The sequence below is a fragment of the Saccostrea cucullata genome, unplaced genomic scaffold, assembly GCF_032062105.1.
Source record: "Saccostrea cucullata isolate Sc308-1 unplaced genomic scaffold, CSIRO_AGI_Scuc_v1 ctg928, whole genome shotgun sequence".
In the NCBI taxonomy this organism is placed as follows: domain Eukaryota; kingdom Metazoa; phylum Mollusca; class Bivalvia; order Ostreida; family Ostreidae; genus Saccostrea; species Saccostrea cuccullata.
Window position 1 is genome coordinate 101,655 of NW_026925141.1, and position 11,346 is coordinate 113,000.

Sequence of the window (11,346 nt, forward strand, 5' to 3'; positions counted from 1 at the left end):
AGCGTAAGGATTTTTGATAATCAATGTTACCGTAGTTCTCTACACATACGAGGTAAAGCAGGAGAGGGAACCAGACTGGCCTGTTTGTTTACATTCAGCTGCGGTACCAGATTAATTCTGATTATGACAAAATCGGACCGTGGTATTAGGAGTGAAAAACTCACTGTCAGTGTCTTATCATTTATATTGATAGTTTTAAAATATTTTTTTCATCAGAATATAAACGTGATTCATGTAAGAAATCCTTTCTACTCTGTAAATGAGCCCGACTCTCTGTACTTCTGAGTACTTTGATTTCAATAGTGGTTGCAACACTGCTATTGTAATAGCAAAAAGACGCTGTCACTGTCGACCGCTAAAATGAGATTGTCTGTTAGTTGACTGATTGTGAGAATACTGTCCATAACTTCATAATTATCTTTAAAAGATCCCATGTATGTGCCAGATTGGTACCTTAACTGGTTATAGACACTCACGTATGTGAATCAATGAAATGTTAAATTTAAGTGGGTTTTATCGAACTTTAATTTTAGCAAAGTTGTAACGTGACGCTGTTTTAGACACCTTGACGTTATCATCTGTGCGCCTTAGGGCGATACAATACATAACATAAAATCTAATAAATTGTTTATGTATGCATATATCTATTTGAAATTTGCTCTGTATATTCATAATATATGTACTAAAGAGTAGTGAAAATTTCAGAACGTAGTGTTGATTATTTTTCAAACTAGGCAACTTGTCAACGATTTTATCGGACAACCCTCGTACATGTACATTACCGTGTAATTTCATTTCATTAATTTCAAGTTAATGTTCCTATTTTTTAATTTAAGAAAAATTAATAAAATACTAACATAATTTGACATCCTGACTAATGGGTAACCATATTAAAAATGAAATCGACTTCCGGAATGAATCTTGCACGTTTCTTACACAATTCTTGCATGAGAGTCGAACGTTTCTCACACGCTTTTCGCACACTCGCTACACGGTTTGCACGAAACGCTTTGGAACTTACACGAAACGCTGCACGGTATGCACGAAACGCTGCACGGTTTACACGAAACGCTACCCAGTTTGCATGAAACGGAAAGCGCACGAAAGTTACAGGCTTTTTGGGTGTTATAGCACGTTTCAGGGTCTGTAATTGTCTTGAATAAATGGATCTTTTTGAGATGGTCGTCAAATCATTGATATATATGTATATAATTTGTATTTTATCACTTTCTGATCATCAACATCAAACATCATCTTCAGATGATCCTTAATGTTTATAAATCAGTGTACATGTTCAAGCTGTGTTTTTTCAAAGGTGGAAAATGACATATTTTATTTCTTCTTACATATTTTTTCTCATCTTCAGGAAAAGAAAACCTAATGATCAACAATTTGTCTTAAAGAAGGAAAAACATATGAGCCAGACATCAGTACATCAAAAGTGAACTCCTGTGTCTTTGAAGCTATACCTGGAAAGCGAGAATTCACTGGAGAAAAAAATATTGTGAAATCGAAACAACAGGACTGTCTCGCAGCAGCGACATTATCCAGCTAGCAGCTTTTGATGGGAAAGAAGAGTTAAATGTTTATGTTTCTTTTTCCCAACCAACCACAAACAAAGCTAGTGAAATCACTGGTCTGTGACCGTGGATGTATGTTCTCCTCGGCAAGAGAAGTACATGTAGAATGTGTGGATATAAGGTTTGGTCTCCTTCAACTGATGGAGTATCTCAGTAACCAAGGGAAAACAATTCTTGTGGGACATAACATGTTGGTATTAGACATAACTTATTGGCATTAATTAGACATTGCATTTCTCTGCAAGACACTCCAAGCCCTCAATCTTATGCAGTAATTCCTTCTTACAAACAGCAGACCTAGTACAGGTTCTTTTAAGGAAATCCTATCAAGAACATGATGCTTTTGGAGATGAGAAAACTCTTTATGAGCTCGAAACGTATCTTACCCGGAAATCTCAGACATGGGAATGTACGAAATTACCCAATTTATTGAATCTAAATTTCAACATGTAATTAAAATTTTTGTTTCATGGCAGATTTAGAGATGATGGATTCATAATTTTTTAACGGAAAAAAGGAAGAAATTCTTGAATATTTTTACATCAGTAACAGCTGTCAATTATCTAAAAACTCACGTTTGAAATAGCACACTCATCCATGAATTTCCTGGACACAACGGTTTACAAATACAATTGATTTAATCATTGTCAGAAATTTGATATCAAATCTTACATAAAACCAACTTATAATACTTAATACCTTCATAGAAACAGTGCACACAATGTCTTTGTATTAAAAGGTTTCATCAAAGAAGAATGTATTAGACACTCCAGAAATACTACGAACCTACAGTTCTTAAAACAATTCTACAGGATTTCAAGAGACATCTTTCAAAGAGAGGCTATTCGGAGGAAAAATTAACCAAATGGGTACATCTCTCTAATTACTTTTAGAATCGGTAGGAGAAGAAAGTAGTGCAGAAAAAATTACAAGTTCCTTAAATTGCAGACTTGCATAAAAAAAAATTGGGCAGATGTACTGAACTGAGCCTCACACTTGTTGATAAGGAGTATCTTTTCTGCCATAAAAGCTTTGAAAATGTAATTTATCAAGAAGATCAGTCGAATTTGTGTATTATAACTCCAGTGAGAATTCTGAAATTCCCCTACTTTCACTTTCATTTTTAGAGGTTCCCACAGACAGACGCATTTTACCGGAAAACGAATCTGACATGCCACCTCGAGATTTTAACCAAGGAAAGACAAGTTGATGTGCTTTGATTTGAGGGGTCACTCACTACCGAACGAAAATTAGGGACATCGCTATGAGAAGAAACGTTAACATTGTCGCCTATGGAAAACAATTAGTGGACTGTATCCAAATAGTTCAAGAAACAACACAGAATGAAAGACAACTCTTTTTAAGAAATAGAGAATAAACAAAGCCTAGCCATCCACACGTCATGGTTACAAAATTTAATCCTCGCGTCAAAGGATTTAAAAAGCATTGTAAAGTACTGGAATATTTTGGAAGCAGACCCAACACGCAAAGATTTATTCAAATAGGAACCTATCATTGCGTATGATAAGCATAAACACATAAGAGATCTATTGGTAAAATCAAGTTAACAATAAACATGGAATATCGTTATCCGGGCCCCTTATGAGGCATAATCTGTCGCCGAAACACTCTACTACAGTGGAGCCTTACATATCTGGACGCTTTGGTTCCTAGTCAATTTGTCCGGGTATGTGAAACGTCCGGATAAATGAATTACCCTTTCAACAAGATAAAATAGCGTTAAACAAGATGTGTTTGTAAAACACTGATGCCCCCGTATGGCAACATAGCAAAGATTAAGCTTTTCTTAAATGCTAATTTAATTAATTGGTACCAAACGTAGGGTGTTCTCACTGGAAAACAATTGTGAAATTTGAAAGTAAGCTAATGTTAAAGTTTTTTAATAAGTACAAAAATCTCCAAGGTCAAGGTCAAAGTAATTAGTATCAAATGAAAGGTTTTGCCACATAAAAAAAAAATTGAGTTGTGGTCAGCGCTGTATGTCACGGCTGCTCCCGCTCCTGCATTTAGTGTGTTTAACAATGATATACAGATTCTTATTTTTTCAAATTTTGTGTGGATCTTTACTGTGCTTTTGTGAGTACGACGGTCCACAAATATTTGTGGAAAAGGTTGGATTTGATGACTTTACTAGTGTTTGGAATCGTAACATAGTTTTACAAGGTGACCAACAGACCATGAATCCATTCAATGCATCGTATCGATCTGTACACGGTCAGATAGTGAACTCGATCTCACATCGCCGCAAGCGTGGAACAAAGGCTGGTCGACGTGTTAAAAGGAAAATCAGTGTTTTGACCGGGGTAAAAGACGTGTTTTACACTTGTCAACAAAAATGTGTAAATCCTAAAAATCTTATCAACTTGGATGATGAAAGAAATAAATTTGTCAAAGATATCCCAACAATGATATCATGAGTACGGAAATCTAAAGTTAATTTAAGGACTTTAGATACAGAAAATCTTATCAAAATAAAATTGGAACCGCGCAGCTCGCATCAAGATACTGTGAACATAAAACTGTTAACTATGAATTGTAGATCTGTAAAAAATAAGACTCTTGCTATTTCTGATATGATAGTTTCAAACAAAATTGACATAATGGCTATCACTGAAACTTGGTTGGGTAGTGATATTGATAATGTTGTTTTGCAAGAGCTAGTACCAGAGGGATACAAATGTATCCACATACCTAGAACAAATCGAAAAGGAGGAGGGGTTGCAATGATTTTTTGCAAAAATATTAAGGTAGAACAAATTAAGTCAGACATTGAATTTTCACATTTTGAACATCTTGATTGTATCATTTCTTCTCGTGCAACAGATTCTCGCATCTGCATTGTTTATCGCCCACCTATATCAAAAACAAACAATCTGAAAATGCGAGATTTTTTCGAGGAATGGTCCTTATATTTGAATCAGCATGTCATCGCACCGGAGGAGCTGTTCATGACAGGTGATATCAATTTGCATCTCGAAAAATCTGACGATCCGACTTCCAGACAATTCCATGCGATACTCCAGGAGTATGGTCTTGTACAACACATATCCGCTCCAACTCATAAGCATGGGCACACATTGGACTTCGTTATTACACGTGAAAATTGACGAATCCCCCTACTGTTGACGACCATTTTCTTTCCGATTTGCGGGGCTTATCTACAGTTGATCATAAAGGAATAAATTCATCGCTATGTCTGTCCAAACCACCTAAAATGCGGAAATCTGTGTCGTTTAGGAAACTCAAAAACATTGCTATTGATAAATTCGGAGAAGATGTCATAACTTCATTATCGAAATATCATCGTGATTTATCACCTGATGAACTCGCACAACGATATGACACAGATATGAGAGCTCTAATTGAGCAACATGCTCCATTACAAACAAAAACCATTGTTGTTAGACCAAATACAGAGTGGTTCTCTGAAGAACTTCGCGATTCAAAGCGAGAAAAACGCAAAGCTGAACGCGTTTGGAGACGTACCGAATTGACTGTACACCGTGACATTTTTCGAGAAAAATGTATCGAACACTCAAAATTGTTGTTTCTAAGCAAGCAGTCGTATTATTCGAACAAAATTATTGAATGTGGGTCGGATAGTAAGAGTTTATATTCCATTACAAATAAACTCATGGGTAATACGAATGAAACACCCCTTCCGGAATGTATTAGTGACAATATCTTATCAAATGAATTCAGCAAATATTTTGTGTCTAAGATTCAGAACATCAGATCATCTTTGTTGTCATCAAATTCCATGAATGACCATCATGCCGATGCACTGTCGTCTGATGTGCCATTTACGGGTGTCCCATTGAATTCATTTGAACCGACGTCTGGTGATGAGATCAGGAAACTCCTATTGTCTATGCCACCAAAATCATGCGCACTAGATGCGGTGCCAACATCGATAATCCGAAATTGCGCTGAACAATTCGTACCTTTCATCACTGAATTGGTGAATAAATCATTAAGTCTATCTGTCATGCCGAAGGAATTCAAACAGGCTATTATTAAGCCATTATTGAAGAAACATAACCTTGAAACGAACGAACTAAAAAACTATAGACCTGTTTCGAATTTATCATTCCTCTCAAAGGTTATTGAGAAAGTCGTTGGAATTCGCCTAGAACATCACCTAGATTCAAACCATTTGCACGATACTCTACAATCTGCATATCGTTCTTATCACTCAACCGAAACTGCACTGTTGCGTGTTCACAATGACATCGCTACCGCCTTAGACAACAACTCTTACGCTGTACTTGTCATGCTCGATCTTTCGGCCGCGTTCGATGTTATAGACCATCAGATTCTTTTCCATCGTCTTGAATACTCATACGGGATATCCGGTTCTGTGCTATCATGGATAAAGTCCTATTTAACTGACAGGAGTCAGAGAGTTTCGGTAGGTGCAACCTTATCAAATGCGGAATCGCTTAAAATCGGTGTGCCTCAGGGCTCGGTTCTTGGACCCCGGTTGTACTGTTTGTTTTCGAAACCTATAGGAAATATATGCAAGCGTCATAAAATGCGGTATCACTGCTATGCAGATGATACCCAAATATATCTCGTTATTGAGCCAAACGAAGACTTGAATAATGTGGCCTCTTCTCTTAATGGTTGTCTAGTCGACATAAAACAATGGATGTGCACCAATCTTTTAAAATTAAATCATGAAAAGACTGAATTGATGTTCTTTTGTCCAAAACATAAAATAAAAGACGTTTCTACATTCAATCTTGTCTTTGGAGAGAGCTCAATTAGTGACTCTCCTTTTGTGAAGAACCTTGGAGCCTATTTCGACCAGACTCTAAGTATGGAGAAAAACTGCACTTCAATAGTTAGAACATGCTTCAATAATATCCGGAAAATCGGTCGCATCCGTCCGTACATCACTGACGACGCATGCAAAACCTTGATAAATTCACTTGTGACTTCCCGGCTCGATTATGCAAACTCGTTGATGTATGGCATAAATAAGCAACTTGTGAATAAACTGCAAAAAGTCCAAAATACTGCTGCGCGGCTGATAACTCGTACCAGGAAATCTGATCACGTGACCCCAATCTTGAAAGATCTCCACTGGCTCCCTGTCCAATATAGAAGTCAATATAAAATACTTTTGTTTGTATACAATGCATTGAACAATCGTGCTCCAAATTACTTGTCTGAGCTTCTCAAAATATACTCTCCTTCCAGGTCCTTGCGTTCACAGTGTTCTTTTCTTTTGGATGTTCCTAAAGTTAGAACTGTTACGTACGGCAGTCGTCGATTTGACTACGCCGCCGCCTCACTATGGAACTCTCTCCCTCTGTGTCTTAAAAATTCCAAATCTGTTTCCGCTTTTAAAAAAGGACTCAAAACTCACCTCTTTGAACGAGCTTACGAGGGAATGTAAATGTTGTTTTTATAGTGATATATATATATACCTAATGTAAAAGGACACTGAACTGATCTTAAAGTTTTTAATATTTTTTATTTCGTGCTCTAGTGATCGAGTACAGGTTCCTTTAATATTTATTATTATTATTTTTTAAAATGTTTCATAAGTTGTAATTTTTTTAGAGTGACTCCCACGCAACGTAATTTTTTATGGCCTTTTAGTACACATAAAGTCTTTTAGATATCCTATTTTTATGCACAAATATGTATCATGTATTTTTTAAAGTAATTTGTTCGCCAGTTTGTAAGCTTATATCTATTTTAATGTGAAGCGCACTAGAGTGTCATTATTATAATGCGCTATAGAAATTATTGTATTGTATTGTGTATTGTATTGTATAAAATACTTATGTAGAGCATGAAAACCTTAGCCCTAACCGTTCAGAAGTTACGGTCAACGTTCAATTTTTTTTAAAAAATAGGCCAAACTCCAGGGTCAAGGTCAAAGTTATTGTTATCAAATCACAGATCTTGTCATAAGAATCAAATATGTAAAGTATGAAAGCAGTAGCCCTAACTCTTTAAAATTTATGGTCAAGGTTTACTTTTTTAAAGTAGGTCAAGGTCAAAGGGTCAAAGTTCTTGGTATCCAATGAAGGGTCTTCTCACAAGGATTACATATATGAAGTATGAAAGCCCTATCCCTTACCGTTTAAAAGCTATGGCCAAGGTTAAATTTTGTCAAACGTACGGAAATCGTCAAGGTCAAAAGGTCAAAGTTGTTGGTATCTAGTGAAAGGTCTTTTAACAAACATTTTATATGTGAAGTATAAATGTCCTGGTGTCTACTGTTCAAAAGATACGCCCAAAGTAAAATTTTAAAATTTTCATGTAAAAGTGGGTCAAGGTCAAAGGGTCAAAGTTATTGTTATCAAATGAAATATCTTGTCAAAAGGATCAAATATGTAAAGTATGAAAGCACTAGCCCTAACTCTTTAAAATTTATGGTCAAGGATTGCTTTTTTAAAGTAGGTCAATCTCAAAGGTCAAAGGGTCAAAGTTCTTGGTATCCAATGAAGGGTCTTTTCACAAGGATTACATGTATGAAGTATGAAAGCCCCATCCTTTACCATACAAAAGTTATGGCCAAGGTTAAAGTTTTTTCACAAGTAAGGAAATCTACAAGGTCAAGGTAAAAGGGTCAAAGTTGTTGTTATCCAATGAAAGGTCTTTTAACAAACATTACATATGTGAAGTATAAATGTCCTGTTGTTTACTGTTCAAAAGATACGGCCAAAGTAAAAGTTTAAAATTTTCATGTAAAAGTGGGTCAAACTCCAAGGTCAAGGTCAAAAGGTCAAATTTGGTGGTACCCAAAGAAAGGTCTTGTCACAAGGAATACACATATGAAATATGAAAGTCATAGCTCCACTAAATCAAAAGTTATGGGCAAGGTTAAAGTTTTTGCGGACAAACAGACAAACAGAGAGATAGACAGAGAGACAGACAGACAGACAGACAGGACAAAAACTATATGCCCCCGAAACTTCGTTTACGGGGGCATAAAAATTCTGTTCCCATGAAAAATCGTCCGAATACTGAAGCGTCCAGATATATGGCGTCCGGATATCTGAAGGTCCACTGTACTACCATTATAACTATCATTTTAATCATATCAATATCATCCTAATTCTTTCAATGTGGTTTAGAGTGTCGTTTTTGGAGAACATAGGAATATATAGGAAAAATCTTTAAAACTCTTCTGATCAAGATCTAAAGGGACAAGAAAGATAAAACTCATGTTTCTCAAGAACTCTATGCAGTATTGATATTGAGGCATTCTCAAGTAGTGTAAGAATTCAAGCCCCCCCCCCCCCCCCCCATGTACTCTATTTCAATTTGGATCCAATTTGAGCTTTTTCCTAGTTCAGTTGAGCGATGTGGCCCCTGGGCCTCTTGTCACTATTTCGCCTCAGCCGCAACTGCTTCCAGGTCTGTGCTGTTACCTAAGGTACCACACAAATTGCATAACAACATTTGTACAGCAGAGGCAATGGCTCAACCACCTCGTTTTCAAGGTTAAATTCATCCTATGTACCCGCCACGCTTTTCCAGCAGATGAGTGATTTTTTTTATCTTAGTTTCGTTTTTCTGGTCCATATCCCATATACAGTAGTTGTGACACTAAAGTGTGTAAAATTTACAAGGCCACCAATTCCCTCCAAATGCACCCATAAAATATTCCAGCTATAAAATTACCTATAACATGCAATCAAACCCTAGGTTTTTTTTTCCAGACCGGTACTTAATCCGAAACTATCCTCTGCATTACAGTTTTTCCAGAATGCACGACCGTGAAGCCGGGCATGCGTTTTTCTGGAATTTGGATTAACGTAGTTGCTAGCTCTAGCAGTAAAGACGTAGTTCTAAGTTTTCCTCGTCATCAATTTTTTGTTAATTCAAGACTAGAGGAAGTTTAGGAGAGGACAATACTATGGACCAATAACAAGTAAATTTATTCATAAGAATTAATATTTAAAATAGTTTTCAAGAAAATATGTTCAAAACATTACGGAGGAAAAAATGTCGAGTCGTAACTTGGCTTCGTTTATCAAGTTTCGAAAAACTGTTTAAAAGTTGGAACTCAGATTGAAGGTGCAGTTGTAGAAAGACGAACTAGTAAGAATTTCAGATGTCATTTTTTCGGGAAGAGGATATGTTTGACTGAATGAGAAAGTCCACTTGTGTCGGCTAGGAAGAAGCAGCCAGAGTTGTTGAAGAAGTGTGAGGAATTTCGGGCGACATAGAAATAGGAAAGATGGGTTAATTGCAGCCCGGAGGACCGGGCTGCTGTATACATATAAGTTACAGTACAGCTCACGAGTTTTCCGCAACGCCCGGTGGAAGAAACACCGCGTGAAATGCTCTGTGTTACACCGTGTACACGGTGTGCCACGGTGTGTGTATATTCTCAATATACAAGAAGTCCACCGTGTCCCTCCGTGTCCAGGAAGCTCGTCCGTTATACCCTCCGTGTTGCACCGTGTCGGTGCCCGTGTTACACCGTGTCTATTAAAGAAAGTTAGAAATACAGTACAGCTCACGAGTTTTCCGCAACGCCCGGTGGAAGAAACACCGCGTGAAATGCTCTGTGTTACACCGTGTACACGGTGTGCCACGGTGTGTGTATATTCTCAATATACAAGAAGTCCACCATGTCCCTCCGTGTCCAGGAAGCTCGTCCATTATACCCTCCGTGTTGCACCGTGTCGGTGCCCGTGTTACACCGTGTCTATTAAAGAAAGTTAGAAATATATCGCTTTTAATGTTTAGAAGTTAAAACATGCATGTAAATTTTAGATGAAGGAATAGGTAACGATGTTGCAATTCTGCTTTTAAGTCTATTTAATGAAACAAACCTTTAGTTTCCTTTTTTTTCAAGATTAAATAGTAGTCCGTTTGCCTGAAATATGAAAACGCTATTAAATCTTCAGAGTTCTCAAAATAATTTTCTCAAATAATTTTATCGTGGCAATAACTCTTTCAATATGTAGAGATTTATAATGACCTTTTTAAAACGAGCTCTTTGGCCTGTGTGTAATAAAAACACAATGGTTGTCGAATTGACATCAACATGTACTGCTTTTCATTCATAAAAAAACCAAATAATGAGTAAACGATACATGCTGCAGCAACTTAAAAAATATTTAGATTATAAACAGATTGTATTTTCGATACTTAGTTCAAGATATGTAGAAACAATTCTTTTTGAATTGTGAAAAAATAATTCTTATTTACAGATAAGAACATACACGGTCTGCCGGTAAATTTTTTTAATGTAATTAAACGTACTTGTAATTCTTCACTATTAATTTATCACTATCAAGAAAATTCGATTTACATATTTTGTTCGATTTTACGTGTAATTTAACAAGATTTATTAAATGATTTCTGTAGAACACTACTTCACCGGTAAAAACTGGATTTCTGAACAGATAACAAAATCGTGAAAATTAACCTTGAAAACCCGAAACAATTAGATTTCCAATTTCTTAATTTACATCCACGTGCTCCACCTGTCAATCAACTGAGGTATATATATCGGTCATGGATCTGAACACTTCTTGTAGAAAGGCATTGTCCACCATATATCCCGTTCATCAACGTTACTCCCTATACAACCCATCTTAACAAATATTAAATAAATGTATTATGCTATAGAAGTCCGACGAGTGTAGATGCACATGCCACGCTGCTTTGCTACTTGGTCGCGATGGAATTATCAAAATTTTAATTTTACGCAGTTTTCCCCAAAAAGTAATGTGAAAAATACATTGAAGTAAATAATCATAATCTA

At 36.4% G+C, this 11,346-nt stretch overlaps 1 pseudogene; it reads left to right on the forward strand.

Moving 5' to 3' along the window:
- The first annotated feature begins 1,399 nt into the window (after positions 1–1,399).
- On the forward strand, positions 1,400–2,033 carry LOC134268169 (uncharacterized; annotated as a pseudogene).
- The last annotated feature ends 9,313 nt before the right edge of the window (positions 2,034–11,346 follow it).